This window comes from Rattus norvegicus, chromosome 8 (assembly GCF_021556685.1).
Source record: "Rattus norvegicus strain SHRSP/BbbUtx chromosome 8, alternate assembly SHRSP_T2T, whole genome shotgun sequence".
In the NCBI taxonomy this organism is placed as follows: Eukaryota; Metazoa; Chordata; class Mammalia; order Rodentia; family Muridae; genus Rattus; species Rattus norvegicus.
The window spans coordinates 35,571,147-35,588,909 of NC_141541.1; positions in this window are offsets into that span (position 1 = coordinate 35,571,147).

Here is a 17,763-nt window from a genome sequence, read left to right on the forward strand (position 1 = left end):
GTAAGAGCCAATGGGGCAGATGACTCCAGAGACATAGTACCTCCCAGACATCACAGGGCTAATGCACGTGAACTCACAGAGACCGTGGCAGCATGCACAGGGTCTGCACAGGTCCAAGCCAGACAGGGCCCCAGCACTGAGAGAGGAAGTGAACACAAGCAACTGACAATTGCTTACCAAGGCAAAAAACTGTCTTCTCCAATGGAGAAACTTACGGGCAAACCCCATGTCCTGCAGTAAATGGCCAACACAAAATGCACTCAATGATATTTTGGGAGATTGTTTTGGTTTTGGCCTCATTTTGCTTTATTTGGCTATTTTTTTTAAAACCTTACTCATCTTTTACTTATCTGTGTATTTATTTATAGTTTTGTGATTTTAATGGGGTTTTGTTCTGTTGTCATTGTTGTTTTGGTGTGTGTGTGTGGTGTGTGTGTGTGTGTGTGTGTGTGTGTGTGTGGTGTGTGTGATGTGTGTGTGTGTGGTGTGTGTGTGTGTGTGTGTGCGCGCGCGCCTGTATTCATGTCTGTGTCTGTGTTTGTCTGTGTTTGTCAAGATTTACTTTTTTATTTTATTTTATTTTATTTTATTTTATTTGGGTTTTTGTTTGTTTTTTAATTCGCCTGTTTGTTTTCTGAACACAGAGAAAAAGAAGGCATGGAGTTGAACGGGTGGGAAGGTGGGGGAGAATCTGGGAGGAGATGAGGGAGGGGAAATCACAATCAGAACACATTGTATGAAAAAATATATTTTCAGTAAATAAATAAGAACACAAAAAGAAAAGCATAATAAAATTCAGTAATTTAAGTTTCTGTCTGGGAGACTTGAGAAATTAAGAGCAAAGAGAATAAGAATTAGAGATAAAAATCAATGGAACAGGGGTTGGGGATTTAGTTCAGTGGTAGAGCACTTGCCTAGCAAGCGCAAGGCCCTGGGTTCGGTCCCCAGCTCTGGGAAAAAAAAAAGAAAAAAAACAAACAAATAAAAATCAATGGAACACAAAACATGAAATCAGTAGAGGATTTTTTTGAAGGCTGGCCCTTTGAGAAGGCCAATAAAGTCAATAATTACAGTTAGACGTCTTTTAAGAGAGAGGAAGAGAGAAAAGAGGCACACTTTACAGTATCAAGACTGGAAAAGGGGGCATCAGTACCAATCCCATGAACAGTCAGTGGATAATAGTCCTGAGCCAGGCATGGTGATGCACATCTGTATAATCTGTAACCCATGCACATCCAGCACTCAGGATGCTGAGGCAGAAAAGTCTTGAGTTCAAGGCCAACATGAAGCACATATCAAAGTGTTTGGACTCAAAAGAATATTTTTTAAAATATCTATTTATTTTATTTTATGTGTATGAGTGCTTGTCTGCATGTATGTATATTCACTGCTTATGTGCTGTTACCCACAGAGGCCAGAAGAGGGTACTGGCTTCCTTTAGAATTGGAGTTACAGATAGTTGTGAACTACCTGGTGGATACTGGAATCAAAACTGGGTCCTCTGGGAGAATAGCCAATTCTCTTAACCACTGAATCTCCAGTATCCTCAAAAGAACACATTTTTAAAACTAATGCTATGCCCAACCCCATACCCATGCATTCTCTCAATGAAACGAACTAACTCCTTTAAAGGATAAATAATTTTAATATACCCATATTTATAAATTAAATGGAATTCATAGTGAATATCATTCCAAAACTTGATGTAATCCCCCTGAGTTCACTGATGAGCTTTATCAAACACTTAATGAAGAAATTATGCCAATTCTGCAGCATCTTTCCTAGGAGACATAAACAGAAGGAGTATTTCCTGATTTATTTATGATGCCAGACAAACACTGAAAGAAAAGAAAGTTATAGGCCAATACTTATAAACACACATGCAGAAACTATCTACAAAATCCAAACCAACATTGTATTTAAAAAAACAAGAAGAAGAAAAATATATAGCACAACCAAATAGGAGATGCTCTAGGGATGCAAGCATGTCTCAGATGTTTTACTTTATCATTCATGTGCACTGCTTATGTGCCTATCACCCATTGAATCTGTGGGCACAGAACTTGCAAATCTGAATGCCCACCCATACTTGCCCCTTCTGAATGAATGTGTCCAACCTGCAGATGCCGTGGGATCAGCCTCCAACACAGGCATGGTCTTGATAAAAATAATTCTAACTGGGCTGGGTGAGAAGCTTCTCTCTCTGAACTGATTGGTTGTATCCTCTGTAGAATGAAGAAAGCAGTAGACAAAAAGATTCATATACCTACTTCCCCCCTCCTTTAAGAATGCCTGTCATCTCTCAGAAATGGAAGGGAGTGGATCTGGGGGTGAGGGGGAGGTAGGGGGAACCTGGACATCATGGAGAGAGGGAAAACTGTGGTCAGGGTGTATCGCATGAGAGAAGAACCCACTTTCAATGAAAATAAAAATTTATTTAAAGCAGCTTTACATGTCAGTCATCTCTTAAAAATCCACTTTCAGTCCTCATTTCCAAATACTGTTAAGTTCTTCCTCCTCTCAACCCAATAAATTTTTTATCGAAAACACTCCCACATTTCTTATCTTGCGTTATAATCGGATGAACATGTCTGGTATTCAACAGTAAACTATAAATTCTCAGCAGATAAATGTTTGTCTATCTTTATTGATCCACCTACAGCACCTAGCATATAAAGTGGAAGTGAGTGTATGTTGAAATAATAAATCAAGAATGAACTGAATCAGGATTCACGGAAGCTCTTTTAAAGGCTTAAATCATACATGCTAAAGCATGAATGCTCTGCATGCTTGAGAGCGCTGATAATCCTGCGTTTTCCCACTATTAATCTTGGACTGGTACTTTAGACCCTTTGAGTTTCCAGCAAACAAGGCTCTATAGATAGATAGAGTCTGCAGGAAAGGCACAGTCCAATTCTGTTTGCTTTTGTTTTTCCTTTCTACCACTCCTAACTTTAAAGAGATGAAAATGAAGCCCAGATACAATAAAACCTCCATGCCCTGGTGTTATAAAGATAAGAAGGAAATCGGAAATCAGATAGAGGAAATCTGCTGAGATAAATTCACTGCAATCGTAGGCGAAACAGTCACTCTAATGAGCCCTAAATTCAGAAGAAATCTTCCTGGTAGTCAAGGCAAGAAGCAAAACACAATGATGTTGTTTTAAAAAAAAAAAAAAAAGTCAGTTATCAAGGAAGACAAACCTTTCCTGGCACTGCCTTCTAGTAGGAATTACAACATCATTCCTTTTCAAAGGCCAGTAGGTAACTTATGGAAGGCATCCTTGAATAAAACCATTGGCAAATTAGCAAGGCTGGGGAAGGGCTCCCGATGTACTTGGGGCCCTGCTTGAGTGGAGGATTAGAGAGGGCTGTCAGTAATGAACTAGTCCTCGACTGATGTCCAACCCCAAGCAGCTGCCATTAGGAATTGACCAATCTCATCATTGCTTGATGTTGTCTTGACTGAAATCAGGAAAAACTCTGACTGGAGCAGCCCTTCTCAGCTTATCGTCAGGCGGGGCTCTTCTTCCTTACCATGACTGGTCACTAGATTGAGATCCTTAGTAAAACAGAGACTGACTCCTGGGTCTAAAACGTGAGCCATCATAAGACACCCTAATAATAGAGTTGGCTTCCTGTTGGCTGTGGCAAGAAGGAATGTTCCAGTTTCGTCCAAGAGGAGTCGTGACAGTTTGCAAGTTAAGAGGGCACTATCGGCCCCAGATCTAAGAAGGAATGAGTAAGAGAGGGAGAGAGGTTGAGTCTGAATCCTGGCAGTAAGTTCTTGTACTCTGGTTACAGCATCTCTGTTTGAACATTTATAAATATTTGAAATTTGATTTATATTGAGAACTATAATAGAAAAAGAATATTTTTTTGACATTGCATCACACTATGCAGCCCAAGCTGACCTCAAACTCACAATTGTACTATCTGCACAACCCAGGGCTTAGGATTACAGGATAGTCACCATATTCACCAATAAAGATATTTTATGCAAGTCAAAACTACAGTGAGATACCATCTAACTCCAGTTAGAATGGCACTATAAGCAAAACTAATAAATCTGGCAGAATGTGGGATGGGGACAAGGACAACTCTTAAACTTTATGGTTTGAAATGTAAATCAGCACAGCCATCATGGACAACAATAAGGGGTTTGGGGGGAGGTGTTTTGTTTTGTTTTGTTTAGAAAAACTAAAAACAGATCTACATAATTTTGATCCATGTAGTCTACTTCGAGGTGTATGGCCAAAGGAAATGGATTTGGTACCCAACTCTATTACAATACTGTTCTCACCAGCTAAACACAGAACCAGCCTAGGTAGCGGTCAACAGATGAACGGATAACGAAAGCATAGAGTGTGCACCAAGGAGCGCTATTCATTAGTAAAGAATAAAATCCTGCATCTGCAGGAAAACGGATGGGGCTGGAGGATTTCATGTTCAGTGCAATGAGGCAGACACCAGTGGTCGACAGTATCATGTTCTCTCTCCTGTATGTGGAAGGGAAGAGGAAAAGGGAGGAGAGGGTTGAGTAAGAGGGGAGGAAAGGAAAGGAAAAAGAAGGGAAGGGAAGGGAGGGAAGGGGAGGAGAAAGGAAGGGAGAAGACTGTAGGGGATGGGGAAGGGGAAGTCAACCAGAAAGCAAAATAGTGAATCACCATTACAGGAGATTAGGAAACATGAAGGTGAGGGAGGAAAGGTGGTCAATTTGACCAGTGCAAGCCATATGCATGTATGGGAATATCGCACTGGGTCCAGTTGATGGAATACATCTAACACATGAAATGTATGACATTATGTGAAATATAATACACAATAATGAATTAAAATATTTTACACATTTCATAAGCAATGTTCTAGATATGAAAAGCCATGTGTGCACCATAAAGTTCTATCCAGGGGATAATGTGTTCACAGACGCTCTGAGTCAACAGATCACAACTCGGCATGGCTTTCCAGAGTTCACACATAAGCCATACCCTATTCAGTTGTGGCTGAGGCTACCCAGGGACCTAGTATCGTCTGAGTGAACCTAGAAGCATCTCAAACAATGAACAGGTTGCTCCTGGCCCCGGGGCTGGACTCAGCTCTGGAAAACGCCTGAATAAGCTGACTCTCAACGAAAGAAGGCAAAGTTTAGGATTATGAGCCTTCCTGGAGAGGGGATGGGATCCTGTTCTCAGGGACGGGAAGAGGGGCAGAGAAGAGAGAAGGCATAAATGGGCAGACACGGAATGTGGCATTCCAGAAGAGCCAGGGCCTGTCACCTGCAAACACTGCAGAGAAGAAGTGGTCTGAACGACAGCATGGTTTGGGTCATGGAAGGCTGACTTGGGGTGTCGTGGGAAAGAAGAAAGTACAGACACACAGGCACATGTAAAGGAAAATATAGGATCAGGTAGGGCCAGCTACCCTAACAGCCCTGAACCTGGGGTGTTTACTAAAACACAGGAGGGGTTGGCTAGTCTTGGTAGAAGATCTCTAAAAGCAAGAAGTCTCAGGCTATAAACATCCGGGAGGAGGAACCTGCAGTAGCCGGTCTTTTTACACACTGTCACTCCTCCATAAACACTCATACTGGGATACCCCCTCACCTCCAAGGATAGCTTTGCCAACCCTCTTGAGCCTGGCCTACATTGGTGACAGCTTTACCAGTTTCTCTGTGTTCAAAGCCTTGGAGTCCTGGACACGGTCATGCCCAGGTCAACCAAACCCCTTCACCCAGGATGTCACTCACTTGGTGCTTCCCCTGTTCCCTGTGCTTCAGGGGTGTTGGAGGTAAAAGATGGCAGCTGACAAGTGAGGGGAGTCATAGAGGTTGTTAAGCTTCTTATAGAACTGGGTCCAATTAATAGATAAAACTAGTACAGGAAATTAAGAAATTTAAACATTTCATAAGCAACGTTCTAGATATGAAATACAACGTGAGCCCCATAAACTCCAGGCAATATGCCCATTCAGAGTCAAACTCAGAGGATGCCCCATGCAGAGCCTTGACTCTGGAGTTACTAATGCTAGTCTAATAATTCCATGAAGACAGCCTGAGAAAGACCTAGAAGTTAACCAGAAGCAAAGAGGCTGAAACAGAAGCTCTGATGTGACCACTCCACCCGCACAACCCTCAGTCCCCTCTCCTCTTGCAGTGGCCAGCACCATTCTCTCCTTCCCTTTGAAGAAAACAGAAAAAGAACATGCTTTGACTTTCTTCAAACAAACACTGGGCTGAGTAGAGAGATAAGGCCAGCCTGGGCTGGCTCAGGCTTCCCTGGGCAAGGGAAGTCGCACTTCATATTTCCAACATGAATGTCCAAAAAGAGCCAGGATTTGTTCACCACAGAAAGTCAGAGGGGCTGCAGGCCCTCTGTTCCAGGAAGGAGCCTGTCCAGGAACAGCTGCAACTGTAACACAGTCCTCTGCCCTCTAGGCCTGTGAGGCCAGGGCTGGAAAAACACACACACACACACACACACACACACAGAGAGAGAGAGAGAGAGAGAGAGAGAGAGAGAGAGAGAGAGAGAGAGAGAGAGAGAGAGTCAGATCTGTACAGAAGGGATCATGTGGCTGATGGTCAGAGAAGTGTTGCCTCCCAAGCTAACGCCTTGACAAAGTGACCTTCATGGTTCACTTTGACCTTTTCCACAGATTCTTCCCACAGACACGAGACCTGGAGAGGCTTGGGAACCAGGGAAGATCCCCTCCCTTCTTCCTCCCCACTAGTGTTCGTGAGCTCCTGTGTGCTCGCCCCTAGCCCTCCCCCCACCCCCCACCCCCCACCCCCCACCCCCCACCCCGGAGCAATAGCAGTCCAGCCAGGCACTAGGTGTTCTGAGCACCTTCCTTAGGTTATCTCACTTAATCCCCTCAGCTAGCCTAAGGGGCGGGCACAACCTGTTTACGGATAAGGAAACCAAACATAGGGTGGGGCAGGGTTCACCCAAAGTCACCTGAAGTTCATAGCAAGGGAGACTGAATTGAGTCCCTGTGCCCCCTGTGCCTCCTCTCTCTCTCTCTCTCTCTCTCTCTCTCTCTCTCTCTCTCTCTCTCTCTCTCTCTCTCCCTCCCTCCCTCCCTCCCTCCCTCCCTCCCTCCCTCCCTCCCTCCCTTACAGCTGCCTAGCTTCCCACAGACCCACCACACCCAGCATCCTGGTGTATTTCTGCCCCCAGGATTCTCACCTGAATTCCCATTCACCAGACTCTGCCCAACTCGACCAGTTAGGTCGTTTTCCATTCAGATGACAATTCAGTTGACTGTTACAGGAGTTAGAAGGATGCTGAAAACTCTTAGTCACCTAGTGAGGTCACAGCATCCTAACACCACAGCACCATGCATTACCCACATGTCTGTAGTACTGAAACCCCAGACGAACAATATGCAGCACCTACAATTCTGTACAGTACTTAAGATTCAGTAGGTGACAATAAAGAGCTGTGTGACTGGCTGATGCATCCATTATTCAGGGCTCCATCATGCTATTACTATCTTACAGAGTTCCCTCCACTTATTAAAAGTACAAGTTTACTATAAAGCAGTGCACAATGCTAACTGAGCAGCTTCTCCTATCCACCCTTTCTTTACCTTTCTCCCAAGCTGTGCTCACACTGATCAGTTCATTATTGCTTCAGAGAGGACAGGCTGTGCTGTGACTGCACATCATACAGCCCAGGTGTGTAGGAGGCTAAGCTAATAGGTTTTCATAAATGCCCACCAGGAAGTTCGCGCAGTTTCAGAAATGCTTGACGCCCTTCAGAGAAGAGCCACATCGTGCATGCAGAAATGTTATTCTTCCTTCCCTCATCTCATTCACTTAAAACACCAGTCCCACACAACTTCCCCCAAAGGAAAAATGAAAACACAAACTAAGCATTCCCCTATGTCTGGCCCAAGAACTCTTTAGTTTTGTCCATCTGGGCTTGCTAAACTAGTCTCTTAGGAATAAGCTGAGGACTCAGACTCCAGTGGCAACACACAGGCCATGAGCAGATGTGGTCACAGATGCACTGCAGGCATGTTGTTAAGAACCTGGTGCCAATGCATGAGCCCAGGGCAGAGCCTTGGGAGCAGAACCCCACTATTATCACTCAGGAGGATGGCTGTGGTAGAGAGATGACCAAGGACTGGTTGCCTAGGGCCAACAAACATTTCAAGACATAGGCATGAGAATCTGTCATGTGTTGGGAAGTGGAGGAGAAAAAGAAGCCAACAGCTGTGTCTAGCCCTCAGAGCTGTAACATGTCTCTCTGCTAAAACTGTAGCTAAAGACACACTTGGTCATCAAAAAGGAGCGGTGCAGAGGTATTCTGTCAGATCCCCAGTGTTGAAAGACAACACCCTGTCCTCTTCATCACAGCTGCAATCCCGCTCCACATCTGCACACTCTGAATCTAAAGATCCAACCAGTCATATATTTTATAAAAATCAGAAAAAAAGTAACATATGAATTCACTATGTCCAGTCTTGATTTTCTAAACAATATAGCATAAACTACTATTTGCATATTTCTACATTATATTAGGTATGATAAGTCACCTAGAAATTATTTTTTTAATTTTTAAGTATATATGTGTGTGTGCACTTGTGTGTGAGGTGTGCACGTAAGTACATCAAGTTATGATTTAAAGGACAGAAATTACAGAGAGCTGTACCTGTGAAATATCAACAATATGGTCACCTAAACAAGACTGTGACAATCACATCTGTAAACATGCCAGTCTGGATGGAGGATGTGTTAGCTTCAAGGAGAACATCTCTGACAGACTCACAGGTTTTAGGAAGGATTAGAAGGTGTGACCTTGGAGGAGGTGTATCACTGGGGGTGGGCTTTGCATTTTCAAAAGGTCCTGTCTTGTTCTCTTTCTGCTTCCTGGCTGTGGATCAGGATATAAGCTCTCAGCTACTGCTCTAGCGCCATGCCTTCATGCCTGCCGTCCCACTCCCTGCCGTGATGCTCAGGATCTGTGCCTCTGAAACTATGTGCCCCAATTAAATGCTTGCTGTTATAAGTTGGCTTGGTCATGGTGTCTCTTCAAAACAACAAAACATTAACTAAGACAGAGGAAATCTTCCAAGTTCCCATACCTTGATGAAGAGCTATGGGCAATAAATGGCTTCTGAGTGAGGGAGAATCAATCTTCTCCAGGATCAAGCCCCCCATCCTACAAGGGTTATCCAATTCCAAGTGGTCAGCCCTAAACACATACATATATGAGCAACACTAGATGGACTCAGTAGAAAATATCTATATTATAGAAATATATAAATACATAAATTAAGAAGAGGTCATGATTTGACATTGAAGGCAGAGCAAGAGGAGTGGAAATAATGTAGATAGGACTCATAAAATTCTCAAAAAGTAATAAAATAACTGCTGAAATGAGGTACAAAGGAAGGCATATCACGTTACAGGAAAGTAAACCATTCTGTACAAGGGAGTTGAGCATCTGTGGTCTTTGGTCACCATTCCTATCATCTACAGTCTTTGGTCACCATTTCTATCTGTTTCTAGAGATGCCTAGAATGTCCGGACTCTGAATACTTTGGTGGCACTTTCTGTAATATTCCTAAATCTGTATTTCCTGAGCTACCCTCTAAATTTACTTCCCAGGTACATTTTTCTATAAAAGACAAACAAGTAACAATGATTATTGCCGTGAATTGAGTTCTAAGTACTATATTTCCTCATTAAACAGTCACCATACTGCTGTGATTATATAGATGTGAATAGATGAACTCATAGCTGGCTATTGTCAAGCTACAGAGAAGCAGGCTTTGCTCTGACTACCTTTGTTCCTCTGCAGATTTTAGCAGGGTGCATCACATGTATGATGGGCTCTCTACCATTTAATCAGTTAAACTGCACAGTATTTCGTTGACACTAATACCCTTGGTTTAAGAACATCGTGCCTCTTGACGCAACCTTGCAAGTGAGAATTTTTCTTCTTTGCTATCATAATAATAAAAGTAGTTACCACTTGTTAATCTTATTGGGTGCTGTCTTCGGGTTACTAATGCTACAATGGAACACCATGACCAAAGCAACTTGACGAAGCAATTTATCCAGTTTACACTTCCCACAATACAGCTCATCATCAAAGGAAGTTAAGACGGGAACTCAAGCAGGGCAGAAACCTAGAGGCAGGAGCTAATGCAGAAGCCATGAGCATGTGGTACTTACTAGCTTGATTCCCATGACTTGCTCAGCCTACCTTCTTATCAAACCCAGGACCACTAACCCAGGAATGATATCACAAGCAATTGGCTGGACACTCCCCATCAATCAATCATTAAGAAAATGCCCTGGGTTGGGGATTTAGCTCAGTGGTAGAGCACTTGCTAGGCCCTGGGTTCGGTCCCCAGCTCCGAAAAAAAAAAAAAAAGAAAAGAAAAAAAAAAAAAAAAGAAAATACCCTACAAGCTTGCCTACAGCCCAGTCTTATGAAGGCATTTTCTCAGTTGAAGCTCCTTCCTCTGATGATTCTAGTTAGTGTCAAGTTGACATAAAACTAATGAGTACAGGTACCAAGCATTGTGCCTAATGTATTGCTTTTGTTGTCTAATTGACTATCACAAGAAGTCTTATTTTTCTAATTGCAAATGTAACTCAACTGTTTAGAGAAGCCATTGCCAAATGGAATTACATGTGTCTGCACATGTGTGTGCATCTGTGTGAGTGCGTGTGTGTGTGTGTGTGTGTGTGTGTGTGTGTGTGTGTGCGCGCGCGCACATCCCCTCTGGTCTTTCTCTTTTTATAATGCTCTGCTCTACTCTGGACTCTGGTAAAGTTATCTCACCAAATTACTTCTCAAAGGTCCCCATCTCTAAACAGTATAGTCAGCTTACGTTTCTGAAGGGACAAATCATGGTCAAGCCATAGCAGCATATACGTCTATCCAGGAAAAGCAATACAATGAGAGAGGGAGGTGAAAACAAATAAGACACAGAGTGTAGACCAAGGGAAGGGACTCAGAAGTAACCAAGCCTGCTGAAACCTTGATCTTGGACTTGTAGCCTCCAGAATTGTAAGAAACCCTGTTCCTTTGTTTAAGCTTCCAGACAGCTCCAATAAACAAATATGCAACTTCACCAAATTTCCTTTTAACTGCTACATAGGATTCTATTTTATGAATGGACCATAATTTATTTAAATAACCCCATTTTATATTAGATGTTTAATCTCTCTCTTCCTCTTTTATTTTAAAAGTTACTAAAATAAAAGGGAGGTTGCTTTTCTGAATGTTTCTATATTTCAGATTCATCAGGAAAGAGTTCCATGTTCAATGAGAAGCCTGTCTTATACTTATTTCCTGGAATTTTCGGCTTGCACTTGCACTGTCTGTTAACTAATCCCTAGTGGTCTTTCCCGGGAATGACCTATCTTCCTACATTTTTTTTTAAGTTACCCATTTTATTTCTTAGACTGCATTTGACCTTCCCAGAGAGGCAGCTTTCAAAAAGAAAGGTTTAAAAAAAAAGTCATTCACATACTTAGCCACAGAAAACAATGGAACTTCCAGCTCCGTGGACATCGTGGTGTGGTCTGGGGGTCAAATTGAATCTCTAGATTCCGGGGGGTGGGGCATCATCTCGTCAGCTCCCTGAAATTCCTTAAACTTTAGGGGAACCCTATAAAGAACCTAAGAAGCAATGTGACACTAGAAGTCAATATGGTTGGCAGAGCTAAATATGTCCCTGCTGTCACTCTGAATCCCTCCAGGAATAGCTCTGGGTGGGGGCAGGCTGTGGCGTGACAGTGTGGGGGCGTTCTCCAAAGCTGGTTTCAAAGAGTTCGACACATTTAACGCAGACTCATTTCTGGCACAAAGCACAATCCTCTCTCCTCCCCTAATTTCTCTTACCTAAAAACATCACTGCCGCATGGTTTCAGAATGCTGGCCCCTTGTTTAGAAACCTGTCTCTCAATGGCTATGATGTTTTAGCATCAAGACTCAACTTTGGGCATACCAGAATCTAACTCTGCCTCATTCCCACCCCAAAACCTGTCAAGTACATGGCCTTCCATTAGACACAGTTGTCACCACCCATAAAGGAGCCAGAAGATGCCCTTCCAGGCTTCTGCACATGGTCTCACCATTGGATGGTCTTGGTTCCATACTCTTCGAATATAGAGAGATAATCACAACACTTAAAGGGAAGAGGAGAACAGGAACAGATAATGGCATAGCCCCAGCCTCAAGATTACCCTTCTAAGCCTCCCCCAACCCCAAAACTACTGGCTATCTCCCCTCTCTTCTTAAGCCTCCGAACTTGACCTATAATTATTTCTCACTCTTCCTCCACTGGACAACTCTATACTATTTAGTCACTTTCAAATATACATAAGCACAGTTCCCTGATTTGGACCACAAACCTTTTAAGGACCAGGGTCATGCTTTGCCTCTGAGCACACACTGCCACATGTACTTATAAGCTGTACTGAAAATACCGTCTACCACTGAGTCCACATAAGCAGCCAAGTCAGAAACTCAGCTGTTGAGAAATCTCTGTGGGATTCCAAGTCCAGGAGAAACCAGCCCACTGTTCCTAGCCCTAAACCCTACAGAGGGTCTGTTACTTATCAAGTCTTACAAAAGTCAGTTTTCTTATCTGCAAAGTGGGGCCACTTATATAATGTACTTTCTCAAGTTGTTATGAAGGCAAACCATATGTAGTTTATACAACTTGCAATCTATAAACACATTAAATGCATGTGAATAGAAAATTTTTGTTAGTAGGGCAACAGATATATTATGGACTTCCTAAAGGAGCCTGGGTATCCCTCCTCAAGGCTGAAACAGAGAAAGGTACCCACTAGACCACAACACCGAGTTCAAAGAGGACCCCTTTGTTAAATATGGGAGAGAAAATGATAAATTAATTAGCACAAGTATCATTTTCCTGGTCCATGACTTCAAAAACTTCTTATAGCATGGAGGGAGCTAAGCAAACCCCAGAGGCAGTCGCAACCCTACTGGTGAGATTTCCCAATGACTTACTCTACAGAAAGACAGCCCACAGATGGAAACAGGTAGATGTGCCTTGGGCAAGGAACTTCCAAACAGGAGTGGAAAGTACACAATCAAAATGACACATCTCCTTTTGTTTGAGACACCAGGACACAAAAGCTTTTGAAAATCCCCTTGGAGATAATATTTTGAATGCAAGGAATCAACGGGTCTATGCGGGTCTACACTTGGGAGAGAGAGAGTGTGAGGATGATCAAAGCCCATGCCTCATCTAGTAACTGAAGAAGTAGAACCCTCAAAGAACAAGTCCTTCCCACAAGGTTTCTGGCTGGCAGAGCTGTCGTTTAATACCCTGGATAACTTGCCCAAGAGAGTCAGTTTAAAGGAGGATAGATCTGTTTGGGCACATAGTTTCAAAGATTTTCATCCGGGGTCAGCTAGTTCTTTGTTTCTGGGTCTTAATGAAACAAAACATGGTGGTGGGAGTGTGAGAGGAGATTATTCCCCTCATGCCAGCCAGGAAGAGAGAAAGATAATAGAGACAGACAGACAGACAGATGAAACACAAAGAGTAGGACTTTCTGTTTTCCTTTTTATTCCACCCAGGCCCTTGAAGGTGTGTCTTGTACACAACACACACACACACACACACACACACACACACACACACACACACACACCTTCACAGATGCACCCAGGAGTATGCTCCACTAATTTTCTTGGGCACCACTCAATCCAATCTAATTAATCAATAATGAAGATTGACCATCAGAGTAATCACTCAGGCTACTTGACCCATCTCCAAACAGGTGGGTTATGAACAAATAAGAACAAAACGAACAGCACTCCAGACTTATGGGAACAGAGAAAACATTCCATTCGCCCATAAGGTATTTATCTAATAATCTGTAAAGCAATATGTGGGTCAAGTTTTCTCAAGATGTTAGGAACAAAGGAGCAGTGACCTAAACCATCCAGATTCCCCATTTCATTGCTGAGCAGCAAGGAGATTCAAACAGGTTTTGTAAGGAAGATTTTTCTGACCCAAATATTTAGCACTCTGCATTCTGAAGATGTTCATTTTCTCAGGCTGACTCCAATCCACTTGTCAGTCCAGTCCAGACTATATTACACATTAAAGCTTGGGGTTCCTTATGGGTAACATATGTTACTGAAACATGTAGCCACAATATCTCGTAACTCAGTCATATTGTCCCTAGAGTTAATAGAACTCGGCTAACATATGCTTCTGCTATTCCCATCCTGAGATACAAGCATTGAGATATATTATGCACAACATATGGTTAGTCGAAAGATACAGGGGGTATATTAAAAAATAAATATGTTTATATGATCTGTGCTGAAACACATTTGAAATATCATCCCGTTGCCTTTACAGTAATGTTTGTAGACGCCCTCTGACATATTCTCTGATCTCTCTATCCTCCTGTCTTTCAATCTCCCATGACTTCTAGTATATTTTCCCAGAGCCAAGCTAACCACAAAATACTAAGACCAGAGCTCTGGGAGGTGTGAGAGAGGAAATTAAGTCAGTGTGTAGAGAGGTATGGTGGGAAGTCAGAAACAGCCGAGAGTCAGTCATCCCTCTCCCTTTAAATTCTGGCAATTTATGCATTAGAAGCTTCATCCCAAGGGCTATTAAGCATTTCTGCTTTTCCCCCTCACTACACCATTGTTTATTCACATGTTAAGACTCTCAGGGACTGGGTACTGCTTTGAAAAAGCAGAGAAATTGTTGAAACGTGAAACAATAATCTGCAGTGTGACTTTGTAACAATTTCCTCAGAGACTGGAAATTGGCAGGGAAGCCCATTAAGCAGCAAGGTAAACAAAGCAAAATAACTTCAGGAAGTCCCTGAAAGTGACCAGATTCACTAGGCTCCTCCCTGCCAGGGTAGAAAAGCCAAGTTACAAAGTAGACACTGAGACCAGCCAAGCAGCCTGGAAGATATAGAAAACAGATGAGACTCCTGGAAGATGTTTAGACCAACCAAGTCACTTGAAAACAACACTCTCAGTTGCCTAAAAGCTGCGCAGTGTGCTCCAAGTTTTCCAGCATTTTGAGAACTGTCACCCATACTGGCGTGGGCTTTGGTGATGCAGCTGTCTTTGAGTCGTTTCTGCTCCTGTAAATAACCTCAATAAAACTCACTGGCTCTCCAAGCTGGACTTTGGTGGTATCTAGACTTTGGTCTGTCATGGGCTGCCTATCTGGCTTGAGTCTGTGTTGTGTCTCCCCAGAGGAAGTTTGGTCAAACAAGAGTTAACCTAAGCTTGCTGCAGGAGTCTCTAACATGGTCTTTCGGTTCCATCTGTTCTTATCCCAAACCACGCTCACACTGGCTAGCCAGAGTTGTGGGCTGATTAAAATCTGATCTGATTTGAAGGACATATGCAAAATGGGTCTCTGTTCCTTAACAAAGCAAAAGCTCCTGCCTCCTTCCTGGTCAGACTAACCAAGCCCCCGAGCCCAGCTGCCTCTCATATATTGTATTTATCCAGCCATGGCAAGATTTTGAAAACCAACCTCCCTGTGGTATCCAACAATCTAGGCAGCCTCCTTACCCTCATTCATTCTTTGAAGCTCAGTTTAAGTGCAATGTTCTCTATAAGGTCTTTCCAGATCAACTCAGAGTCCTGCAATGGCTTGTGTTGGCCGTATGTAACACAGAACCCCACCCAGACCCCTTCATACTGCCTCCTAGTTCATGCTTGTACCTGCTTCCCATCCAAATGTCTTAAGGAACTGAACAAGGGGACTCATGGGACAACTCATTCCATGAATATAGAGTTCAGATTCCTAACTCTTCTACTTACCACTTGCAAGCCACAGAAACAACGCTCCTCGCACTCTGGTTGTAAGTTTCTTCGTATATAAGCCGAGGTAATGATAGACTACAATTCAAAACTCTGTTACAAACATAAGGCATTTGTCTTGATTAGTTTTATATCAGCTTTACACAAGTCATCTGAGAAGAAGAAGTCACAATTGAGGAAATGCCTCCAAATACTGACCTCTAGTCAAGTCTGTGGGACACTTTCTTAATTGGTGATTGGTATGGGAAGGTCCGACCCACTGTGGATATTGCCACCTCTGGCCCAGTGGTTTTAGAAGTATAGGGAAGCATGCTGAGCAAGCCTTGGGAAGCAGACAAGAAGCAGTGTTCCTCCTTGTCTCTGCTTCTGTTCCTGCCTCTCCTACCCTGACTCCCTTCACTGGAAGTGTAAGATCGTAAACTTTCTTCCTCAAGTTGCTTTTAGTCTTGGTGTTTTATCCCAACAAATAGAAACCATAACTAAGACCACCCTTAATATACTGTTGACATTAGGAGTTGACCCATGTCATTATTGCCATGGCTGTTCTTGGTTGTCAGCTTTTCTAGTTTGTTAACTAAAACCTAAAATGACTGGGTACACCTGTGAGAGATGTTTTCTTAGTTAAATCACTTGAAGTGGGAAGAATTGTTTTCATCCAGATCTTTTGAAGTAGGAAAATCTACCTTTGATCTGGGCCACACCTCTGGTGGCATTCTATATAAAGAACAGGAAAAAAGGAAGCTTTCGCTCTTTGCCTTCATTGCTCTCACTCTCCCTGGCCAGTCCATTCCTTCACCAGTATTAGAGCTTACTTCTTCAAGATTCTTCTGCTGCAGACTGAAAACCAGCTGAGGCATCCAGCCTCGTGGACTGAACAACTACTGGATTCTGGCACTTTCCATTGCTTGACAGCCATTTTTAACTCACAAGACCACCCTGTAAGCTACTCTACTAAATCCCCTTCCTAAATGTATAGATTCATTGTATCATTTCTGTTCTCTAGAAAATCCTAACTAGTACAGTATTTGTACTGTGTGCCAAACATTTACTTAGTTTAAGGACAATTAAGTCTCAGCTCCTTGGAGTGCAAGCCAACACAAGCAATGCATGAAATATTGGGACCAAGGATGGAGAGGGAACCAATAGAGCTCAGGATGGAACGCCTACTGCTGAAATCGAAACGGGAGGGAACTAGAAACAAAGAAGGCAAATCTGACATACTCCAGATGAGGCATACTGGTGTGCATGATGCTATGACGTAAGGTAGCCAGGAGGACCACCACCGGAGCCAGCACAGGCTGTTTCAACCTTCAATCCCAAAACTAGGAGTCTCTCCAACTCTGTCCTCATAACCCATTTATTTATCCCTTTAACCTCTAAGGCTCAGCCCCCAGCTAACAGCATGGAGAGCATTGGGGTCTGAAAAAGGTTAAGTACAGAGATTTGGGAACCCTTAATACATTGGCTTCTCCTAAAGCAATGAGTGAGCATGAGAGCCCTCTAGAAAAGTATGTGAAGTGAACTAAGCAGAGGGTTGCATGGAGCACTAGCCAGTAAAAGGCTAACAGGGAAAGAAAAGCTCATGAGGAATAATGAACTAAAAAGATTCACAGAAAGGATAACGATAGCTCAGAAGCCCTGAGGAAGCAAATGTACCGTTCTTCATTTCCTTTTGTGCTTGACATCCGAGGATGCATACGTGATATTTGTAGGATACATGAAGGAGAAAAGTTTCTCTTTCTTTGATGCTAGAAATTAAACTCAAGGCCTCATGGATGCTAAGTGTTCTCTACCACTGAGATTCATTTAAAACGTCTGGATTGGGGGCCAGCAAAATGGCTCAAGAGAGTCAGGCATAGTGAGTGACTCACACCTTTAATTCCAGGCAGGCATATCTTTGTGAGTTCAAGGCCAGGCAAGGCTACACAGAGAAACCCTGTCTTGAAAAACTA